The 22,689-nt window shown below is 41.8% G+C and overlaps 1 protein-coding gene across 3 annotated transcripts in view; it reads right to left on the bottom strand.

The window, feature by feature from the left end:
- The window catches only part of FAM169A (family with sequence similarity 169 member A), a 73,999-nt gene extending 52,143 nt beyond the window's left edge, over positions 1 to 21,856 (bottom strand). For 2 of the 3 annotated variants that reach the window (XM_039242084.1, XM_039242086.1), the window contains exon 1: positions 21,664 to 21,856. The gene's annotated coding sequence lies outside the window, so the exon portion shown is untranslated. Of the gene's footprint in view, positions 1 to 21,121; positions 21,415 to 21,663 lie in introns of those variants that run through there. The other variant, XM_039242085.1, reaches the window with a different exon arrangement.
- Positions 21,857 to 22,689: the final 833 nt, after the last annotated feature.

Below are 22,689 nucleotides of genomic sequence, written 5' to 3'. Positions count from 1 at the left end.
TCAAAATTATATAGGTATCTGTCAATGCAATTAGACAAGAGAAAGCAATTAAGGGCATACAATTCGGGATGGGTATGAGGGTTGAAGAGGAAGACTATCTCTACTTCAATTTGTAAATAATATATTTAATTGAAAAATCTGAAAGAATCAACGGGAAAAGTATTCCAAATAATAAGAAACTGTAGTCAAATAGCAGGATGTAAAATTAAGAACATAAATCAAGCCTTCATATTTACAATAACCACTGGTAAAAATAATAATAATAATAATACTGAATGGAAAAAATGAGTAAAAATAGAAAATATGATCCCATTTAAACACCAAAGTTAAAACAGGCTTAAATTTAACAACAATAAACAACAGGAAACCTAGTTAAGTCTAAAACATTACTGAAAGAAACAAAGAGAACAAACAGGAAACACAAACCATGTTCTTGGAAAGGATGCTTCAACATCACAAAGGTATTAGTTCTCCCTAAGATAATCTTTTAATTTAATAGAATCCTAATGAAAATACCTTTAGGGTTTTATTGTTTTCTGAGGCTAAACAAGTTAATTATAGTTAATTTGAAGGAATAAATAAACAAGAGTAGCTAGAAAAATCCTGAAAAGGCAGGAAAATGATTGGAGAAAAGTATGAGCCCTGTCAGATATTAAAAGATATAAATAACAACAATAACTATGGAGAAAGCCCAAATGTCCACTGACTGATAAATGGATAAAGAAGGTGTGTGTGTGTGTGTGTGTGTGTGTGTGTGTGTGTGTGGTGGAATATTACTCAGCCATCAAAAAGAATGAAATCTTGCCATTTGCAATGACATGGATGATTATGTTAACCAAAATCGGTCAGAGAGACAAATGCCGTATGATTTCACGCATATGTGGAATTTAAGAAACAAAAGAGATGAACATATGGGAAGGGAGACAAAAAACAGGGAAATAAACCATAAGAGACTCTAACGACAGAGAACTGAGGACTGATGGAGGGAGGTGGGTGAGAGATGGACTAGATGGATGATGGGTATGAAGTAGGGCACTTGTGATGAGCAATGGGGGTTGTAATGTTAAGTGATGAATCACTGAATTCTACTCCTAAAGCCAATATTGCACCGTATGTTAACTAACCAAAATTTAAATACAAATTTAAAAAAACAAACAAAAAAAAAACCATAAAACTTCTAGGGGCACCTGACTGGCTCGGTCAGTAGAGCACACGACTCTTGACCTTTAAGTTTTAAGTTCAAGCCCCACATTGAGTCAAGTCTACTTTTAAAAACTAAAATAAAATAAATAATAAAAAGGGATGGCACCTAGCTGGCTCAGTTGATGGAGCATGTGACTCTTAATCTCAAGGTTTTAAGTTTGAGGTCCACCTTGGTTGGAGAGATTACTTAAAAATAAAATCTAGGGGCACCTGGGTGGCTCAGTCAGTTAGGCATCTTTTTTTTTTTTTTTTTTAATATTTTATTTATTTCTAGGAGAGAGAGAGAGAGACAGCGTGAGCAGGGGAGGGTCAGAGAGAGAGGGAGTCACAGACTAAAACAGGCTCCAGGCTCTGAGCTGGCAGTCAGCACAGAGCCCGACGCGGGACTTGAACCCACGAACCGCGAGATCATGACCTAAGCGAAAGTCGGACGCTTAACCGACTAAGCCACCCAGGCGCCCCTAGGCATCTTTTTTTTTAATGTTTATTTTTTCGGAAGGTGGTGCAGAAAGTGGGGGACAGAGGATCCAAAGTGGGCTGTGCAGTGACAGCAGAGAGACTGACATTGGGCTTGAACTCACAAGCAATGAGTTCATGACCTGAGCTGAAGCTGGAAGCTTAACCAACTGAACCACTCAGGTGCCCCAGACATCTAACTCTTGATTTCCGCTCAGGTGGAATGTGGTGGTTCTTAGATTCAACTACCGTATTGGGCTCTGTGCTGACAGATTCTGCTTTGGATTCTCTATCTTCCTCTCTGTCTGACTCTCTACTGCTCATGCTCTGTCTCTCTCTCTCTCTCACTCTCTCAAAATAAATAAACAAACATGAAAAGAAATAAAACCTAAAGAACAAAAAAACACCCTACACTATCAAACTTCTATCGTTAAAACAATGTGATAACAGGCATGGAAATATGCCCCAGTACCTATGGAGACTGAATATATGATTAAGGGAAGCTATTTCAATCAGAGGGGGGCAAAGGACTTTTTAAGAAAGTAGTATTGTTTCTCTTAGAGACTCTAAGAGTCTCTTAGAGTAGTTTAAACCAGACAATTTTGCCTATCTTCATGAAATCGGAGAGCAGGCTCTTTATTGCATCAACTCTTTTCACTCAACACTATTTCTTTAAGAGTATCAGCACTGTTGGTTAGACCAGTTAATTTGTCCCTTTTATTACTAGGTAGCATTCTATCATATCCAAATACAGTTTATTTACCCATTCTATTACTGATGGGTGTCTGGGCTACTAAGAATATTTGGGCATGATTATTTTGGTAGGTATACATGCATTCACTTGTGTTAGATCTATATCGCACAGACTCACTGTGACTCATGGGTCACAGTGACCCATCTTACTAAAATTAAGATGAGCATGAGCAGACCTATGCATTCTCACGTGGTATGACAAGAAAACAGGACCCAAATCTAACTAAACCATTAGACAAACATGAAATGAGACCCTAAGTACTCAGCCAGCCATATTTACAATTCAGTGTCTTCAACAGAGAATAATGTTAAAAAAAAAAAAAAAAAAAAGAGTGGAAACTGATATAAATTAAAAGAAACTTGGGCACCTGAGTGGCTCAGTTGGTTAAGTGTTTGACTTGATTTGGGCTTGATTTGAGCTTGACTTAAGATTCTCTCTCTCCCTTTCCCTCTGCCTTTTTCCTCCTCTCATTAAAAAAAAAAAAAAAATAGAGGTGCCTGGGTGGCTGAGTCGGTTAAGCGTCCTACTTCGGCTCAGGTCATGATCTCACGGTTCGTGGGTTCAAGACCCATGTCGGGCTCTGTGCTGACAGCCAGCTCACAGCCTGTTTCAGATTCTGTGTCTCCCTCTCTCTCTGACCTTCCCCTGTTCACGCGGTCTCTCTCTCTCTCTCAGAAATAAATAAAACATTAAAAAAATAATAATACAACTCAATTTAAAATAAATAAACAAATAAATAAATAAAAAAGGGGACGGGAAGGGAGAGAAGGGAAGACTTAAGAGACCTGTTAGATGCATTATGGAGAGAATCCTGATTTGTGTATTCTTCAGAATTTCCACAACAAAAAGTTAACAACTTACAATCTATGTCAAATACTGAGATACAAGTTCTTTTTTTTAATTTTTTTTAATGTTTATTCACTTTTGAGAGACACAGAGAGAGTGAGAATGAGCAGAGGAGGGGCAGAGACAGAGGGAGACAATCCAAAACAGGCTCCTATCCAGGTTCTAAGCTGTCAGCACAGAGCCTGATGCAGGGCTTGAACCCACTAGCGGTGAAGTCAGACACTTAACCAACTGAGCCACCCAGGTGCCCCTTTTGCAACCAGTTCTTAAACAAAGTATAAAATCAGTACAGATTATTTTGTTTTACAAGTTTCCCATTTTATATTTACCCAAAATAAAAACTGAAGAGCCCAACTGTTTGTATTTGTCAATAACTTCTTCAGTTTCAATAAAGGAAAAATTTTAAAGGGAAAGGCAGAAAATAAACTCAGAAAATACAAGTTATTTTTCTCTGAAGTGACCTTCAGATCCATTTTATCACAATAAAATATCAGGAGGCAAGAAATGAGTATCTAATGGAAATATGAGATAAACACCTAAGACAGGACATATAAAGTAACAATTATATATAACTCAATATATTTTTCTGAAGTCTGAAGATATGAGGATAAATGAGAAGAACTTTTTTTTTTTTTTTACCATAATCTGAAATCTTGGTCTCAAGAACTTTAAAACTTGGTGTACATATGACTGGGAAGCTAATTTTATTCAAATGATTTATTATTTTACTCAAATAATGCTGTATATATATTTTTTAAATCAAATTGGGTCTTAGTTTTTAAAATCAAAACCTAGAAATAGAACACACCAATTCAGCCCACTGGTAAATATAAATGTCTAAATAAAGGGAGAAGGCAAAAATAATTTGTGAAACTATTGAATAAAGCAATGCCAAAAGATTTCCAGCAATTTATAAAAAGGGGATGAAAAGACTAAAAATTTTAGGAGAGATCACCAGGAGCCTATATAAGTAAGATGTTGGAGTCAAGAAAAGGATAAAACAGCAATACTGTGAATCAAGCTTATTTGTTAGTTTGAGGCAATCTTTTTACCTCTGTCAAAGTCAGTATGTAAAAGCAAAGTAAGGAAATACATCATTACATTCTATAGCCCAATCTAACAATTCTAATGAAGACTAAAATTTTAGATGAAACTAAACACAAAACAAATGGTCAATAGTAGACGAAAAGATACATAATTAGGACACTAGTTAAGAGGATGTATAAACTGTATTTACTTTCTTATAGAAAAGAGTCCAGCTTTATATCCATGTAAAACATGGAGATTTTTGTTTAAGTTTATTTATTTTTGAGAGAGAGGGCGAGAGACAGCACACGCAGGACAGGGCAAGGGCGGGGGGCGGGGATGAAAGACCTGAAGCAGGCCCCATGCCTACAGCAGAGTCCAAAGTTGGGCTCAAACTCACAAATCGTGAGATCATGACCTGAGCTAATGGCAGACACAACCAACTGAGCCACCCAGGCACCCCAAGAGACATTTAATGGTCCATACCTTTGACTAGATAAGGCTCGAAAAAGATTTCTTTTATACTATCTCCCTTAAACCAACTTTAAAGACTCTCTTGAAAATTAGCTACCAGTGACCTCCACCGCAGCAACTTCTTACTTGACACATCCCTAAAAGCAAGGGAATCAAGAGAAAAAATAAACGATTGGGACCTCATCAAGATTAAAAGCTTCTGCACAGCAAAGGAAACAACCCACAAAACTAATAGGCAACCAATGGAATGGGAAAAGATAGTTGCAAATGACATATCAGATAAAGGGTTAATATTCCAAAATCTATAAGGAACTCACCAAACTCCACACCCGAAAAACAAATAACCCAGCAAAGAAATGGGCAGACGATATGAACAGACACTTCTCCAAAGAGGACATCCAGATGGCCAACAGACACATGAAACGATGCTCAGCATCCCTCCTCATCAGGGAAATACAAATCAAAACCACACTGAGATACCACCTCACGCCAGTCAGAGTGGCTAAAATGAGCAAATCAGAGAACTCTAGATGCTGGCGAGGATGTGGAGAAACGGGCACCCTCCTACACTGTTGGTGGGAATGTAAACTGGTACAGCCCCTCTGGAAAACAGTGTGGAGGTTCCTCAGGAAACTAACAATAGAACTCCCCTATGACCCAGCAATAGCACTGCTAGGAATTTACCCAAGGGATACAGAAATGCTGATGCATAGGGGGACATGTACCCCAATGTTCATAGCAGCACTCTCCACAATAGCTAAAACATGGAAAGAGCCTAAGTGTCCATCCACGGACGAATGGATCAAGAAGATGTGGTTTATCTATACCATGGAATACTCCATGGCAATGAGAAAGAATGAAATCTGGCCATGTGTAGCAACGTGGATGGACCTTGAGGGTGTTCTGCTGAGTGAAATAAGTCAGGGAAAGAAGGACAAATATCATAAGTTTGCACGTATAGGAGGATTAGGAGGAACTTAACGGAGGACCATGGGGGAGAAGGGGGGAAATGGTGGGGGAAAGGGAGAGAGGCAAACCATGAGACTCTTGAATGCTGAGAAACAAACTGAGGACTGATGGATGTGGGGGGGGGAGGGGTGAGATGAGCATGGAGGAGGGCACTTATAGGGAAGAGCACTGGGTGTTATATGGAAACCAATTTGACAATAAACTATTTGTTGAAAAAAAAAAAGAAAATAGCTACCAGAACAAGCTATGTATGAATGAAACACATTTAAAAATTTCATTTGCTGGGGGCGCCTGGCTGGCTCAGTAGGTGGAGCTTGTGACTCTTGATCTCGGGGTTTTGAGTTTGAGCCCCTTGTTGGGTGTAGGGATTACTTAAAAATAAAGTCTTTAAAAAAATTTTTAATAATAAAAATTAAAAGTTCACTTGCTAACAGTAATTAAAATCTAAAGAATGAAACAGGGGTTCCTGGGTGGCTCAGTCAGTTAAGTGTACGACTTTAGCTCTGGTCGTGATTTCCCAATTCCTGGGTTAGAGCCCCATATTGGGCTCTGTGCTGACGGCTCGGAGCCTAGAGCCTGCTTCAGATTCTGTGTCTCCCTCTTTCTCTGCCCCTCCCCTGCTCACACTCCGTGTCTCTCTGTCTCAAAAATAAACATTAAAAAAAAATTAATAAAGAATAAAACAGAAGTTAATATTTAAAGCCTGCTGCCAAAAACCTGATCTACAAACAATAGTTGATTATAATCATATATAAATAATACAGCATTCTAGACGAATACAAAATGGACGTAGAATGAAAAATAGTCTTGACTGGAAAGCAAGTTTATAGATGATTTTCTTTTTCATCTGTTACTATGGTATGGTTCTTAAAAGATTTTAAATGCTAATGTCATGTTTTAAAAGCAGGTTTTAGTTTCATTATTGAAAAGACAATAATTCTATTAAATAGGCAAAGTAGGTGACCTGAATAAAGAACCCAAGATCACAGCCCAGAATAAGACAACTTTAAGGCAATAAACATCTTACATGGATCTCAGTTTCTTATCTAGTACGTTTCAGGTAAAAGCCATGTGTCAGCCCACCCACTAGTCCACAGCAGATGGAGAATGAAACACATTGCCAGTCTCCATAAGCCATTTAGCTTTCTTCTCGTGTTGCTCAACCTTCAATAATTTGCATACCACCATGAACATTTTCTACAATGTGTTAAGTGCCTACATCACCATTTAAGATTTGTCAAGTGACTTCTTTATTTTTTAGTTTTTTTTTTTTTTAAATATTTTTATTTATTTCTATGAGAGAGAGAGATAGCGTGAGCAGGGGAGGGTCAGAGAGAGAGGGAGTCACAGACTGAAACAGGCTCCAGGCTCTGAGCTGGCAGTCAGCACAGAGCCCGACGCGGGGCCCGAACCCACGAACTGCGAGATCGTGACCTAAGTGAAAGTCGGACGCTTAACCGACTAAGCCACCCAGGCGCCCTATTTTTTAGTTTTCTTTTATTAGGTGAGCTCTACATCCAAAGCAGGGCTTGAACTCTCAACCCTGAGATCAAAAGTCACACGCCCTACCAAGCAAGCCAGTCAGGCGTCCCTCAATTTGCTTCTTTAAATTTTTTTTTAACATTTATTCATTTTTGAGAGACAAAGAGAAACAGAGTGTGAGCAGGGGAATGGCAGAGAGAGAGGGAGACAGAATCTGAAGCGGGCTCCAAGCTCTGAGCTGTCAGCACAGAGCTCAAGCTCATGGACCGCGAGATCATGACCTGAGCTGAAGTCGGTTGCCTAACTGACTGAGTCACCCAGGCGTCCCTCAATTTGCTTCTTTAAAAATACACACACATCTCATCCTATTACCTCCCCTCTGGTTTTTTTAATTTAGTAGTACATGCATATAAAACTTACCATTTTAACCATTTCTAGATTTGCAACTCTGCAGCAGTAAGCACATTCACACTGTTGTATGAAACCATCAGCACTGTCCATTTCCACAACTTTTCATTATCCCAAATAGAAACTATGCACCCATTAAGCCAGAATTCCCCATTTCTTCTTTCCCCAGCTCCTGTAACCACCATTCTGCTACCTGTCTCTGTGAGTTTGCCTATTCTAGGCAATAGAGTAATAGGGTCTCTTAGCATTTGGCTTATTTCACTTAGCACAGCAGTTTTAAGGTTGCAGCTGGCAATATGTATCAGAATCTCCAATCACCTTTTTAAGAAATATTTTATTCACCCATAACTGTAAAACCACCAATGTGATATATTACACGTGGATTACACGTTTTCCTAATCAGTATTAAAATTTTTAACTACCATCATTTAAATGTTTGCCCGAACACCACTTAAGAGCATCTCCTAAATCACCAGGAATACATCAGCACATTTTAGAAAACACTCCACTATAAGTATGGGATTAAAGGCAAGTACAACGTGACTAAATTAATTAAAGTTTAAAAACAAAATTATTATGCTTCAGTCCTCAACTTTTATACATTTCAGTTTTCAAAGAGAAAAATAATTGCTTCTGGGCTTATTACTAGCCAAAGATTATTCATACATACACGCCCACACACATACAACATGAAACAATCCTGTTTTCCTGTAGTCCTACAATTTAAATACTCTGAAATTTGCAAAAAGAGCATTACTGGGGAGAGAAACTTAGAAGTTGTGATTTCCGAATATAGTTTAAAAACAACCATAGTGTCATAGTGTTTAATATGAAAAGAATTAGAAAGTATTTCTCTAATTCCAAAGGCGCACATACAGACACACACATACACCTCTCCTAAAATGTTTTTGTGTTGCAAATCTGTCCTTAAATCCATTATTTTTACTACCAGTTGCTCTCAGTGCTCCGTTTTATTGGCTAAATAATCACCTGATAGTATTTAAATGAAGACAGAAATTATTATAAATCAGTTGGTTAACCGCAACAGGTAGTATTTACTGTGAAGTGACCATATACAAAACTTTAGAGAGAGAGCCACACTGGATATATAGTGAGAGATTTCTATCAGCCTCAGTCTACAGATGAAGAAACAGAGAGCCATACCACTGGGAGAGCTAGAAGAATAGGTTCAGACAATTAAGTATACCTTCCAAGATAACTTTTACTCAATATTCAAAATCCTGTCATGGTTATATGAAATCTCCTTTTGAAAAATACTACAGGGGCGCCTGGGTGGCTTAGTCGGTTAAGCGTCCGACTTTCACTTAGGTCATGATCTCGCGGTTCATGGGTTCGAGCCCCGCATCGGGCTCTGTGCTGACTGCCAGCTCAGAGCCTGGAGCCTGTTTCAGTCTGTGACTCCCTCTCTGACCCTCCCCTGCTCACGCTGTCTCTTTCTCTGTCTCTCCTAGAAATAAATAAAATGTTTAAAAAAAAATGAAAAATACTACAATTATTATCTTGTTATCAAATATTCTACTCACACATGACACCAGAAAGAGGAATTGGAATCCGATGACCCTGGTTCCTGGGCAGCTCTGTCATTAGCTAAGTCAGTGACCTTGAGCAAGTTACTTACCCTCTTTAGGCTTCTTTATTCTCATTAGTAATGTGATGCAACTGGACAGGATAATCCTAAGGACATTTTCACCTCTAAATGTTTATAATTATTTATAAAAAATATTGGTTAAGACTGAAAATTACTAGCTTTCTGATGGTTCTGCTACAGTTTAGAGGCAAGAGAAAAGTTGTAAAGCTCTAGGGAGAAATATAGGTTGCTATGATAAATCACTCACTTGTCCCTCTTTTTTGTGGTTTTTAAGATTCTGTTCTATGTTACATAACTGTAAAGCTGTCAGATCAAATTCTGTCAAGTACTTTATGCTCTGCCCCTGAGAGAAACCAAAAAGGCTAAATAGATTCTACATGAATGAGAAAGTTTAGTGTTGCCTTAAGCAAACTAACTCATCAAAAAATTTACGCAGAATGGATAATGAAGTGTAAAAAGTGTCCAAATTAATTTATAAATTAAGCAAATGTTATGCTCATTAATCCTGGCTAACTTGTATAAAAACACAATACTAATACCTCTTACGTAAGAATTCTAAGATGCCCATCAGCTACTTCACATTCATCTTTTAATAATTCTACCCCTTTTTCCTAAATATTTATATAACTATTTAAAAGAAATGTTCACTTGGGGGTTTTAGGGGGAAAAGAACATCAAAAAAAATATGGGCAGTTTAGAGCTGAAAACGTTCTTAGGAAAAAAAATAATTATCTCAACCAATCCAAGTCATGATCCTACCTCTCCTGTTTCCCCAACATTGAAAATAGGTTAGGTAGCCAAGCAACATAAGCTGTAATGCTCTCAACCTTTTACACAAAAAGTCTGTTTCCAAACCTTACTATGATTCTTCTCTTGATTCTTGCGTTTTCTCTTTTCTAACATCCTTTTCTTCCCTAACTCACCTAGCCGCTGTACTACATTAGCTCAACAATCTCTCTTCCTTACTTTTATTCTTCTACCCATCCTGCCCTACACAAGGCTCTAAATTCTACGTTAATCCTTGTCCATTATTAGCTAAGGTTGTGAACATGACAAAAATGAAACCAGTGAGTAAACAAAGTGCTTCAGCTATCAAATCTCAGGTCGGCTCCACACTGTGCACTAATCCATTTCTGTCCTCTGAGAAGGAAAAAAGATGTGATCACCTATGGGTGAAGACTGCCTGTAAATTTATGGCTAATGGAGCAGGAAGTTTAAAAAGCATTCATATCTGTTGCTTGTTTTTATTTTAAGTAGGAAGCAAAATCATCTTCTGAAGTAATAATCCCTGAGCCAATAACAGACTGTGTGCCTGTTCTATTCAAAACACTTCACATGTATTCCCAGGTATAGTTTTTATCACAAACCCATGAAGGGATGAATTTAATTATCTTCACTTGCCAGATGAGGAAACTAAGACACAAAGCAACTGAGGAACCTGGTCAAGGGCACACGCTAGTTAACTAGCACTAGTACTTTAACCCAGGCAGTGTGACTCTGAGGCCTGTTCTTTTTATCACAACACTATGTCTAAAAGTGGAGCATTTCAGGAGTCCTAACATGGTTAAAGACTGATTGCAGACATCAAGAGAAATACTACAAGTTTTCTAAGAATTCATTCTCTCCTGATAACTAGGAAGATTGTCTCAGATCTAAGAAATGGTTTAAAACATGAAAATGTAATCTCTTTTGGATGCATCTGACTGACGAAACTTAGTTTACACACCTGCACGCAAACTGCAAGGGAGAGAAGATGGGGGGGACGTATTATATCTTGGGGAGGCAAAACGGGACTCTTGGGATGACAGATTCATAAGCAAAAATGAGTCACAACACAAAATACTAAATTTTATCCCACGCCCAAGAATGGATACTCAATTCTTAACTATTAATACATTTTGAGCAAGGTATAGAGTCCTGGGGCACCTGAGTGTCCCCGTCAGTTTAGCGTCCCCACTCTTAGTTCTGGCTCAGGTCATGACCCCACGGTTAGTGAGTTCAAGCCCCATGTCAGGCTCTGTGCTGACAGTGCAGACCCTGCTTGAGATTCTCCCTCTCCCTCCCTCTCTCTGCCCGTCCCCTGCTTGCTCGTGCTCGCTCGCTCGCTCTCTCTCTCTCTCTCTCTCTCTCTCTCTCTCAGGAGAAATAAATACTTTAAAAAAAAATAGAAAACTACTTACACTGCTCAGATACACATGCAAAGAAACAGAAATGTGCCTGTAACTGAAGCTTCCACTTGAATGACTACATACTGTACTGCAAAAAAGAATACATTTGCCTCAAGAACACGCCAGCAGCTACGCTAGTGCTTCATGACCTGGATTACTGAACACTGTTTCTATCTCACAGAAGCAGCTGACAAAACTCTGGGAGGGGAGCTTGGGAGGCCCTTGAGCCTCCGACCTCAGCTCAGGTCATGATCTCACAGCTTTTGAGTGTGAGCCCTACATCAGGCTCTGTGCTGACAGCTCAGAGCCTGGAGCTTGCTTCGAATTCTGTGTCTCCTCTCTGTCTCTGCCCCTCTCCCACTCACTCTCTCTCTCAAAAATAAAGTAAATATATAAAGAAATAAATAACTCAGGGGGGAAAACACCAAATAAGGATTTAAATAAATGCACCATAAAATTTTGTCTTTCTTCTCAACATCAGACAAACTAAAATCCTTTGACCTGGCTTCTTTACCATATAACAGATCTCATTTTATAATGCTTCACTGAAGTTAACGGGAGTTTGGCACAGCAAAACTCAAGGACGCAGGCAACTGTTAAAAACCGGAGTCTCAACAAAATGCACAATGTTGCAGCTATCTTTGACATCAAAGTATCACATAGGCTCGTCTCATTTGAAACCATAAAGACAGATGTTTTCACTTTAAAGAAACTACACCTAGCCCAAAGAAAAAGCAAAAACAAAAGCAAACCTGGGGCTTCATTCTGGCCTATGATTTATGAAATATTCTGCTGAGTCACAACCACCACCCCATCCCCTAATACTTTCACTACACAACTAAGAAATGTAACCAAAGGCTGCCACTGTGTGCAGAGGAGCATACCAACTTGGAAAAACAGCAGATTCCGAACCACAGGCTAGCCGCACCTCTTTCCCTCTAGGCGTCTCCCAACTCCGCACTTCAGCCATGGCCCCACACACCTGTTCTCGCACACCTCCCGCAACCTCGGGTGGGTGTGCTTACCCAGATTCAGTAAATTGTTTTCTGGCCTCTGACGGGCAGCAAGCCCAGGAGAAGAAGAGGTAAGTAAGTGACAGCAGTAGCCTTCCTATCTGACTTCAATCCATATTTTCCAAATAAACGAACGATTGAACAAAAGTCTGTATAAACAAATCACACAGTGGTGCCAGGAGGAAGAAACACCACAGAGACCTGTATGGCTCTGCGGCTACATGAAAAGCAATACACGGACCTTCAACAGAGATAGAGGAGAGGACCTAAATGGAAGCCAGAGAGCATGCTGAAAATGGCTCGTTGCATTTACCAGGAGAGTTAAGGTATATTAGGGGAAGTCGTGGTAGAAACACAAAGAAAATAAACTCCGTATAGAACATAAAAGGCCAAGAATACCAGACTAAAGAGTCTGAACTTTATTTGGGATGCAGGAGGCAATTTAAGGATCTTGAGCAGGAAAAAGACATTTAAGCCGGACAGTTTTACCCACAGCTTTATGTAGGATGGATTAATAGAACTAAAGGCAAACTAGGAGAGAAACTCTGATAAGTACCCTATGCATATGTCTTTTAATATACTTACCACATGTTACATGGCAATGAGAAACAATGAAATCTGGCCACGTGTAGCAACATGGATGGACCTTGAGGGTGTTATGCTGAGCGAAATAAGTCAGGCAGAGAAGGACAAATATCATATGTGTGCACGTATAGGAGGATTAGGAGGAACTTAACGGAGGACCATGCGGGAGAAGAAGGGGGGAAATGGTGGGGGAAAGGGAGAGAGGCAAACCATGAGAGACTCTTGAATGCTGAGAACAAACTGAGGACTGATGGATGTGGGGGGAGGGGGGATGGGCATGGAGGAGGGCACTTGTGGGGATGAGCACTGGGTGTTATGTGGAAACTAATTTGACAATAAACTATTTGTAAAAAAAAATATATATATATACTTACCACATGTGAATGTGATTTATTTTTCTTTATCTACACTACCAAGCTCAGAACTCTAGGGAAGCATCATCCATTTTTTTCCAAACATGAAAAGTGGGGATGGGTCAAATTATCTACTGTCTCTTCTAACTAGTAACTTCTGTAACTATACTTGGTTACTTGGAGAAAAAAGGGGGAAAAACGTCTTAATTTACAAAAGAGTCGTATCATCGAAAATTCATTCCTAATTATTTTTTAAAACTCAAATGTGTTTTCCGATGATGACAGAACTACCATTTAATGCCTGTCTGCCTTTTACCAGGCGTGAGCTTAACACACTATACATCTTATCTCACACATTCCTCCAAATGACCCTCTGAGGCAGATATCCTTAACACATTCTTTCAATCAGGAGCCTCAGGTGTGGGGAAGTTAAGTGAGTTGCCCCAAATCATACACCTACTAAGGGGCAGTCAGGCTCTAAACCTATAGGCAATCTGTCTCCAAGGGATTTAACCTGTTGGCCAGGTTCCCAGGTCAAGCTGAAGGATGAATCTGATCACACAAGTATCACAACTCATCAAACGTATTGTTTAGTCAGTCTGTAAGAGTTAGATTTCTTAAATCTTGCAATATCCTCTTCAGACTTTAGATGCACTGTCTCCAGGATTTTTAAATGGTTACTACACAATACAAAGCCAAGTGATTTTGTTTTTTTTTAATAAACACATATAAAGAAATTCTCTGCTTTACTCATAATCAGGAAAATGCTGATTGGGACCACAATTAGGGGCACCTGGGTGGCTCAGTCGGTTAAGCGTCCGACTTTCGCTTAGGTCATGATCTCACGGTTCGTGGGTTTGAGCCCCGTGTCGGGCTCTGTGCTGACAGCCAGCTCAGAGCCTGGAGTCTGTTTCAGAGTCTGTGTCTCCCTCTCTCTCTGACCCTCCCCTGCTCACGCTGTCTCTCTCTCTCTCCTAGAAATAAATAAAAAAAATTTTTAAAAAATACTATTTTGTACCCACTAGATGGGCAAAAATTAAGAAATTTATTCATATAAGTGTTAGAAGGTACTGAATCAACAGGGTCACTTAAAACACAGGGGTAAAAAGGGCACCTGGGTAGCTCAGTCGGTTGGGCGTCGGACTTCGGCTCAAGTCATGATCTCACAGCTGCGCTGACAGCTCAGAGCCTGGAGCCTGTTTCCGAATCCGTGTCTCCCTCTCTGTCTCTGCCCCTCCCCCACTTCTGTTTGTCTGTCTGTCTCTCTCTCAAATGAATAAACATTAAAAAAAAATTTTTTTAAAGACACAGGGATAAGAGTGTAAATGGGTTCAAATACTTGAGAAATGAGATGGCATCATGTATTCTGTTGTGCATGGACACAGCCAGCCTACACAAAGCAAAGGGTTCCAGGACGCACGCATGAAAATGTTCTCAGCAACTCTCTTTGTAACAGCAAGAACTTGAGAATAATCCGATAGGATGGTGGAGAAGTCATGCAGTCAGTGCAGCCACGTTATCACAATGGGCACAGGGAGTTAATGAGGGGTAAAAAAAAATTCAGGCCTCGGAGAATATAAACCCTATGAAATGTGAAACAAAGCCAACTGTCTGAAAGTTAACAACTAAAAGAGAAACACAAGAACTGACAAAGTAAAATGCCTACTAAATAGTTACTTAATTACTACACAATAGAGCTAAAGAAAAAAATGAAATTCACTAAGTGGCATTATAGTTCTTAAACTGTTCCTTGCTCTAGGACAGAGACAAATAAGACCTTGAAAGTGAGAAGACAGACTCAACATGAACCGTGGGCAAGTTTTCCTTCAGCTGAAGCAAAATAACCTTAGAACGGTGCTTCTTTATTAAGGTTACGACTGTCCAGATCCAGAGATGGAAAAGAAACCCCGCACTCTTCCTGGGTTAGACAGCATTCAGTTTTTGATTTCACTTGGATGATCACATTCTAAGAAAAATCACACTGAAAACTTGGAATGCCTGCAATGGAAAACAAACGGGATGGCAAAGGATCTGGACGCCATGGAACAAGAGATGAGGAACAGAAATTGGGAGAAGCTAGTGAAGGGAAGCATTGGGGAAGGGAGGCAAGAAGGCTGCCCTTCAAATATGTGAAGACTCAATACCCAGATGAAAACATCAGAGTTTTGCTTTGTTTTATTTATTTCTGAGAGAGAGAGAGAGAGAGACAGTGTGAGCAGAGGAGGGTCAGAGAGAGAGGGAGACACAGAGTCTGAATCAGGCTCCAGGCTCTGAGCTGTCAGCACAGAGCCTGATGCGGGGTTCGAACCCACGACCTGTGAGATCATGACTTGAGCCGAAGTTGGATGCTTAACTGACTGAGCCACCCAGGCGCCCCCCAAACATCAGTTATTCACTTGTATCTAAAGGGGAAAAAGAATGGGCCATGCTGACAATAAATGCCACCGACAAATGAATTACACCACATGAGAACACAGCCAACTAGCTAACCAAAGACTACCGTTAGTTATAGCTCGTTATGTCCAGCACAGGATAGGGGAAACAGTTCTCAGGCCCTTGCACGCACAGGTACAAGAACATCCCAGTCTCCATGTAAGCCAGTGTCAAAGTTCTGGAAAGGAGGCCTAAGAGCCCACAGACTTCAGCTGACTGGCATTTGTACATGGAACTGTAAAACCATCTGAGTCATTTTATAAAACTATGCTTTTTATTTTTTTGGCTATTCTAAGAAGAAACTCAGAAAAAGTATTCTCCAAACAAAATTTATTCAGAACACATCAATTTCTTTTTTATGGTTTACAAATTATTATTAATAAATCTCCTCAGTCTTGAAATTAATTTCAAGTACTTTTATCTTTTTTAAATTTTTTTGATGTTTATTTTTGAGAGACAGCATGAGTGGGGAAGGGACAAAGAAAGAGGAAGTCAGAGAAGCCGAAGAAGGCTTCAGGCTCCAAGCTCTCAGCACAGAGCCCGATGCAGGGCTCAAACTCACCAACTGCGAGATCATGACCTGAGCCGAAGTCAGACGCTTCACCTATAGAGCCACCCAGGCATCCCTCAAGTAGCTTAGATATGCATTCTATTCCAAAGCCAAATATCAAGACTTCAAAATTGTGCTTGCTTTTTGGTAAATTTAGCCACATTTTCCATCATGAGCATAAATAATTAATAGAAACCAGGACCACATTTAAAATTAGAAGATAAGTTCTGGGATGTCTAGATGACACAACTGGAAGAGCATGCAACTCTTGATCTCAGAATCATGAGTTCAAACATCATGTTGAGTGTAGAGATACCTGAAAAAAAAAAACTTTAAAAAAAAAGATAGGTTCTTCATCTGATATCCACACAAACTACAAAAGGTTTAAAGGGCTTATACTTTATCTCATGCAGTGCAAAACCTATGACTGACAAGTCTGGTAGGTCACAATTAATTTTAAAAAGGAAAAATTAATTATTGCCTGAAATATACCTCAACAAAGTGTTGTACTGTACACAGGGTAAGAAAAGATAATAAAAGAGAGAGAAAAAAAGAGAAACACTGAAATTTGTACTAAAAATTATCCTAGTTCCATTGATAATATTAATAACTCACCTTTAGATACATTATCACATTTCATTCTACCAACAACATTTTACGATAGGCCCTACTATAACTACCTTTTACAGATAAGAAAACTAGGGAACTAGAAACAGCAAATCCAGGCTTCAAACCTATGTCTATTTGGCTTGAACTATGGACTATTATACTGCCTCTGAAAAATAACTATTGTTAAGTGAAGAATCAAGAATTAGTTCATCAGGTATTATCAGGGACCAATCCAAACTCGAAAGCACTGGTATATACTGGTGTATGTGTAGAAGATTTTAGACTATACAGGGCTGATTTTCCCTTTTTAAGTAAACATTTTTTTAAGTTTATTTCTTTATTGTTTGAGAGTGAGAGAGCATGATGAGGGAAGGGGCAGAGAGAGAATCCAAAGTGGGCTAAGTGGGGCTTGAGCTCACTACCGGGAGATCACGACCTGAACCAATATCAAGAGTCAGACACTTAATACACTGACCCACCCACATGCCCCTTTCCTTTTTTTTTTTTAGAGAGAGTCTGCAAGTCAGGGAGAGGAGAAAAGGGGAGAGAGAGAGAGAGAGAGAGAGAAGGAGGGGGGAGAGGGAGGGAGGGGGAGAGAGAGAGAGAGAGAGAGAGAGAGAGAAATCTTAAGCAGGTTCCATGCTCAATGTGAAACTGGATGCAAGGTTCAATCCCACAACCCTAGGATTATGACCTGAGCTGAAATGAAGAGTCAAACACTCAATTGACTGAGCCACCCAGGCACCCCAATAATACAATTTATCAATAACTGTATAACAAAAAGGCAAGCTCATTGGCATTTTCTACATGCCTGATCATTCCTCATTTGGCTTCTCTCCTCATCATTACAATAATATTACTCCTCTTCTTTTAAGTTTATTTATTTTGAGAGAGAGCTCACATGCACAAGCAGGGGAGGGGCAGAGAGGGAGAGAATCCTAGGCAGGCTCCTCAGTGGCTGTCCGCCCAAGCCCAACACCAGGCTCAATCCCACCAGCCATGAGATCATGACCTGAGCTGAAATGAAAAGTTGGACGCGCAACCAACTGAGCTACCCAGGGAACCCTGATATCACTTCTGTTAAGACCTCCAACAATCTCTCAACTCCCAAATTCAGTGATAGTTTTCATTCTCACCTCTCTGGGCCTTGAGCCAGAACAAACCCAACTGACCATTCTGCTGCTTAAAAGTAAACTCCCCCCAACCCCTGTCCCTGGACAAGACTCCAGACAATTCTACTTCTTAGTTTTCGTCCCTCCTCAGTTTCCTTCAGCAAGTGAACCCTCCCACTGCACAACCCATAAATGCAAGCGGTTTCCCCCCACACATACATCCAATCTAGCACTTCTTTTATTATTTTTTGGCACTCCTTTTTAAAAAATGTAATTTATTTGGGATGCCTGGGTGGCTCAGTTGGTTAAGCATCTGACTTCAGCTCAGGCCATGATCTTGCAGTTCGTGGATTCAAGCCCCACACTGGGCTCTGTGCTGACAGCTCAGACCCTGGAGCCTGCTTCGGATTCTGTGTCTCCCTCTCTCCATGCCCTTCCCCTGCTCATGCTCTGTTTCTCTCTCTCAAAAATAAACAAACATTAAAAAAAAATTTTTAAGACAAAAATAAAACTTAAAAATGTAATTTACTAAATGGACTTGTTCCCAAGTCATAGTCGCAAAAATCTGTCTGCAATTAGATTTTAAGGAATCCTTAACATTTTAATCCACAATACTTCACTATACACTCCATGAAGGTGAGGTCTACTGGTTTTTGTGTCCCTTAACATACAATAGACACTCAGTGTTTTTTGCTGAATAAATGAAAGCAACCTTTGGTGTAGCCTAATATTAACATCTCACTGGAGCAGGTAGTAGCTAAAAATGGTATTTATTTTTTAAAATCTGTGATGAGTCACAAACTTTCTAGACAAAGAACAGGTGGGACTAAATGAGTAGTTCCCCCCCTACCAAGCAGATAAGATCTCATACCAGCCCTGAAACTGATTATTTAGGATACCTTTAGTATATTATCAGCCTTTCTCTGATTATTTTTAAACCATGACATCTCATTCTTAATAAATTCAACCTTGAGTAATTACACTGTTGCAAAGAATTGGGAAATACCCTACTACCAATGAAACATGCCAAATTTAGAACTTTAATTTCAGGGTTAAATATACAAGGCATCAGAAGCCTAATGACGTGTGAAGAGAAAATCACCTTAAACACAAAAACCATGCAATTTCTTTCATTTCAGAATCACAAAATCTTAGAAATAGGAAGAAACATGATGATTTTGTCTCACTTCCTAGTCAACCACCAATCCTTTATACAGAATCCTTGACAGTTTTGGAAGCTCTGCCTGAATACTCAATCCTCTTATATTCTAATTACCTTCAAAAAGTAAATCTCTTTGCATTGTTGGGCACATTGCTGAACATAATGTTCAGTTTTAAGGTTTTGAAAGGGTTAGGTGGGAGCTAATGGAGAAAAATACTGAAAGGTCTTTTTCCTTTTCAACTTCTCAAACATTGGTAACATGATGCTCAAAATCTCAAACTACATTAATCCAAACTGGAGTTAATAAAATACAGTAGTACCAATTCAGCGAACCTCCTGTAACCTGTGTATCTACAGAATTAATGTAAAGCTGCAGGAAATGAACTCAGAGCTGAGCTTGCTGGGAGGAACATTCTCGTTCCCCATGGTACCTAAGAGACATCCAATCAGGGCACCTGAAACTGCTAGAGAACTCTCAGTGCTTCCTTAAGTTTCCTAAAACAAGACTCATCTCTCCATGTCCGAGGTCCCTTTCACCTCCATAATTCTCCTCCTGAAACATGTCATTTATGAGAGGCAGGCAGGACATTTCTGCTAGGAAGGGTACATGATATGCAATCACCTGCTTATAAAGAATTAATGGAAGAGTCTGCAACTATTCAAAAAAGGTTGAGAGTAATTACATAAGGAGGGTGACAATGACATTTTACTCTCAAGAGCATCTAATTACAAAATACTTTGTTCTCTCCAGTTCAATAGTTAAGTCCTTTGACATATGCTATACCTTTATTAGAAAATGATCCCATTTGTAATGATTCTAACACTATTTTAGACTAATTTCAGGTCACACTACTTTGAAACTTTGTAGAACCTTAAATCCACAGGTAAAAAGCACCTTAGGTTATTCTAATCACTCCTGCAGCTGGTTAATATCACTAGTCATAATCTATTTCTAAATTCCCTAAGCCAATCTTCATCATAAATTCAAAAAGAGGGGGCTACTGTGACACCTACACGCTTTCATTGAAAGCCTGCTATTTTATCTTTGTTTGTACTAGAAGTCTTACCACACATGGATGTTTCCCAGGTTCCTCTCACTATTTCATTCCCTGTCCTATGCCCCACCACTCTCAACAGGAAAACTCAGTCTGGTCCATACTAGGCACTAAAAATCTATTCTCCTATAGGAGACAAACAAGCTACAGTTTGCAAAGATAACCGATACACCTTGTATGCTATCGTCTATCAATCCAAGCAAGATAATACGTGGCACACCAAACCCAGATCCATTTTGGAGATTTCCCTCCAAGGCCCAAACGTGTGTATTATGCAACAGCCACCATGCCGGGTTTTAATCCCTGTCTGTGATGCAGTGATAAAATACAAACGGCACAAGTATAACCCACTAGGTACTCAGGAACATTCAGAGAAGTCAAAACAAGAATTACCAAATTCTGAGGCACCTTGAAAATGACAAACGGTCCAACAGTTCTGAATCACAATTACAACTTTTCCTTCCCGTAGTCGTTGAGTAACCTGTTCGTTCAGCCCCAACCACCTCAAAATCCTCACACTTGAGCATTTTAATTGAGGTTTCCAAAGGATCTCTCAAAAGGGGAACGGGGGGGGGGGGGGAGGCCTGCATCAGGTGGTTATTTTAGAATCTACTCTAATAATCTAAAATAAGATACCCACACCAGCTTCCAGAATCGAGGTTTCGTCATTTCTCCCAAAGGACAATAATAGGAGTAAATGCAATCCAGATCCCTGAGGCATAAACAACCCGGGGCTCCAAGCTTCACCCACCGATCTCCTGGGGGCACAGGCCTCGAAAAGCTGCACAATGGGCAGCTAGGAATTAGAACAAAATTGCAAGGACCTGCATTCTAGAAGAGAAGCTATACAATACCTATTCCAAGGAGGTTAAATGCAAGGGAGGTGGTGAGAGCATCTCCCGAGGCCACCTGCGTGGCTGGCTGAACCCGAGCCTCAACGCCGGAGCGCGCCGCCTCACCAGGTCCGCTTTCCACCGAGCCCGGGCGACGAGCGAGCGCGGCCGGGCTCCAGGTGGGGCGCTGCGGGAGGGGAGGGGTGGGGAGGGGGCTCGGCACGCAGCGGCCGGGGAGCCGAACCCGCGCCCAGGCCAGTCTAGGAAGCAGGCGGCATTCCCTCACACAAAATGGTGGCGCTGACGCGGAGGCCCGCGCACCTGGGGGCGCGCCACACGCCCCTCGGGGGACGCGGCCGGCCGCCGGCAGCTGGACGCGCGCCCGGGGCCCGGGAGGCCGGCGTGGGCCTGCGCCACGGCCGAGGCCACAAGGCGGCCCGCAGCCGGCGGCCCGCGTCGCCGCCCGCGGGGCCGTGGGGGCCGGAGCCTGCGGGGCGCGGGGCCGGGCGCGGCAGCCTCGGCCTCAGTCCGCGGCCCCCGCCCGGGACGGACAGCGCACTCACCTCGGACGCGCCTCCGGAGCCACCGGAGCCCGGGAAAGGAGGCGGAGCCGCGGGAATGAATGGAGCCGGCGGCTCGCTGGCGACCCCCGGCCGGTCCCGGGCCGCGTCGCTCGCGGCTGCCAGGGCGGGTGCGGCCGCCTCCCCCTCGCCCCGGACTCCCGGCTCCTAGTCGGCGGGTCGGCCGCAGCCCACCGTGCCCTCCGCCGGCGTGACGCACTGGCGCCGCAGCGCCTCCAGCCTTTGCTGCCGCGCAGCGCCCGCGCCCACCGCGAATCCCCCCGCCCGCGCCGCGCGGCCCCTCCTCGGCGCCGGGGACGCCGCCCTGCCTCCCTCCGGGCCCGGCCTTCAGACGGCCTCCGGGCAGGTGCGGGCTCGGCCAGCCGGGGGGCGCCGCGCGGCCCCCGCCTCGCCCCTGGCGCCCGCTCGGCCCGCGGCTGAGCGCGACGCCCCAGCTCAGGGCTGTGGCCCGGTATTAAAGAGTGACCTTGGCTTAGATACAAAAATAGGTGCGGGTAAGCTGCGGGGACTAGGACGCCGAATTTGCGTATTCCTTTAATGTCAACATTCGCAGAATCCCGTTTGCACACCCCAGCGGAGATCTCCTCCAGCCTGGCAATGGCGCGCGCCCTCCCAGAATTTACACTGGGTGAGCCAAGTCCTCGCGGCCTCTGGACTCGGATGCAGAGGGCGCGGGCAAGGGCCGTGGGCCTGCGCCCCGCCACCTCCTCCCTAAACCCACTGCCACCCAGGAGGATGCAAGGGAAGAGGAAGTCGAGCTCCCCAGGCACAATCTGGACGAGCCCAAGAGCCACGACTTCCATCATAAGATAATAAGGAATCACTAAATTCCTGCGTTGACCTTTTCTCTTTCAGAATGTAGGACAAGCAAACTAACCCAGACCCAGAAGGAGGGCGGCCCCACCCTCCTGTCTTCCTCTTCCCCTCCCCCTCCCCTCAGGGCCCTTTTGCTAATTACACTCAGAGGAAAGAAAGATCTGAAGTATTTAAAGCATGGTAGATTTCTTA

Source organism: Hyaena hyaena, unplaced genomic scaffold (genome assembly GCF_003009895.1).
Source record: "Hyaena hyaena isolate Hyena2069 unplaced genomic scaffold, ASM300989v1 scaffold_205, whole genome shotgun sequence".
Taxonomy (NCBI): Eukaryota; Metazoa; Chordata; class Mammalia; order Carnivora; family Hyaenidae; genus Hyaena; species Hyaena hyaena.
This window is presented reverse-complemented; position numbering and strand designations above follow the sequence as displayed.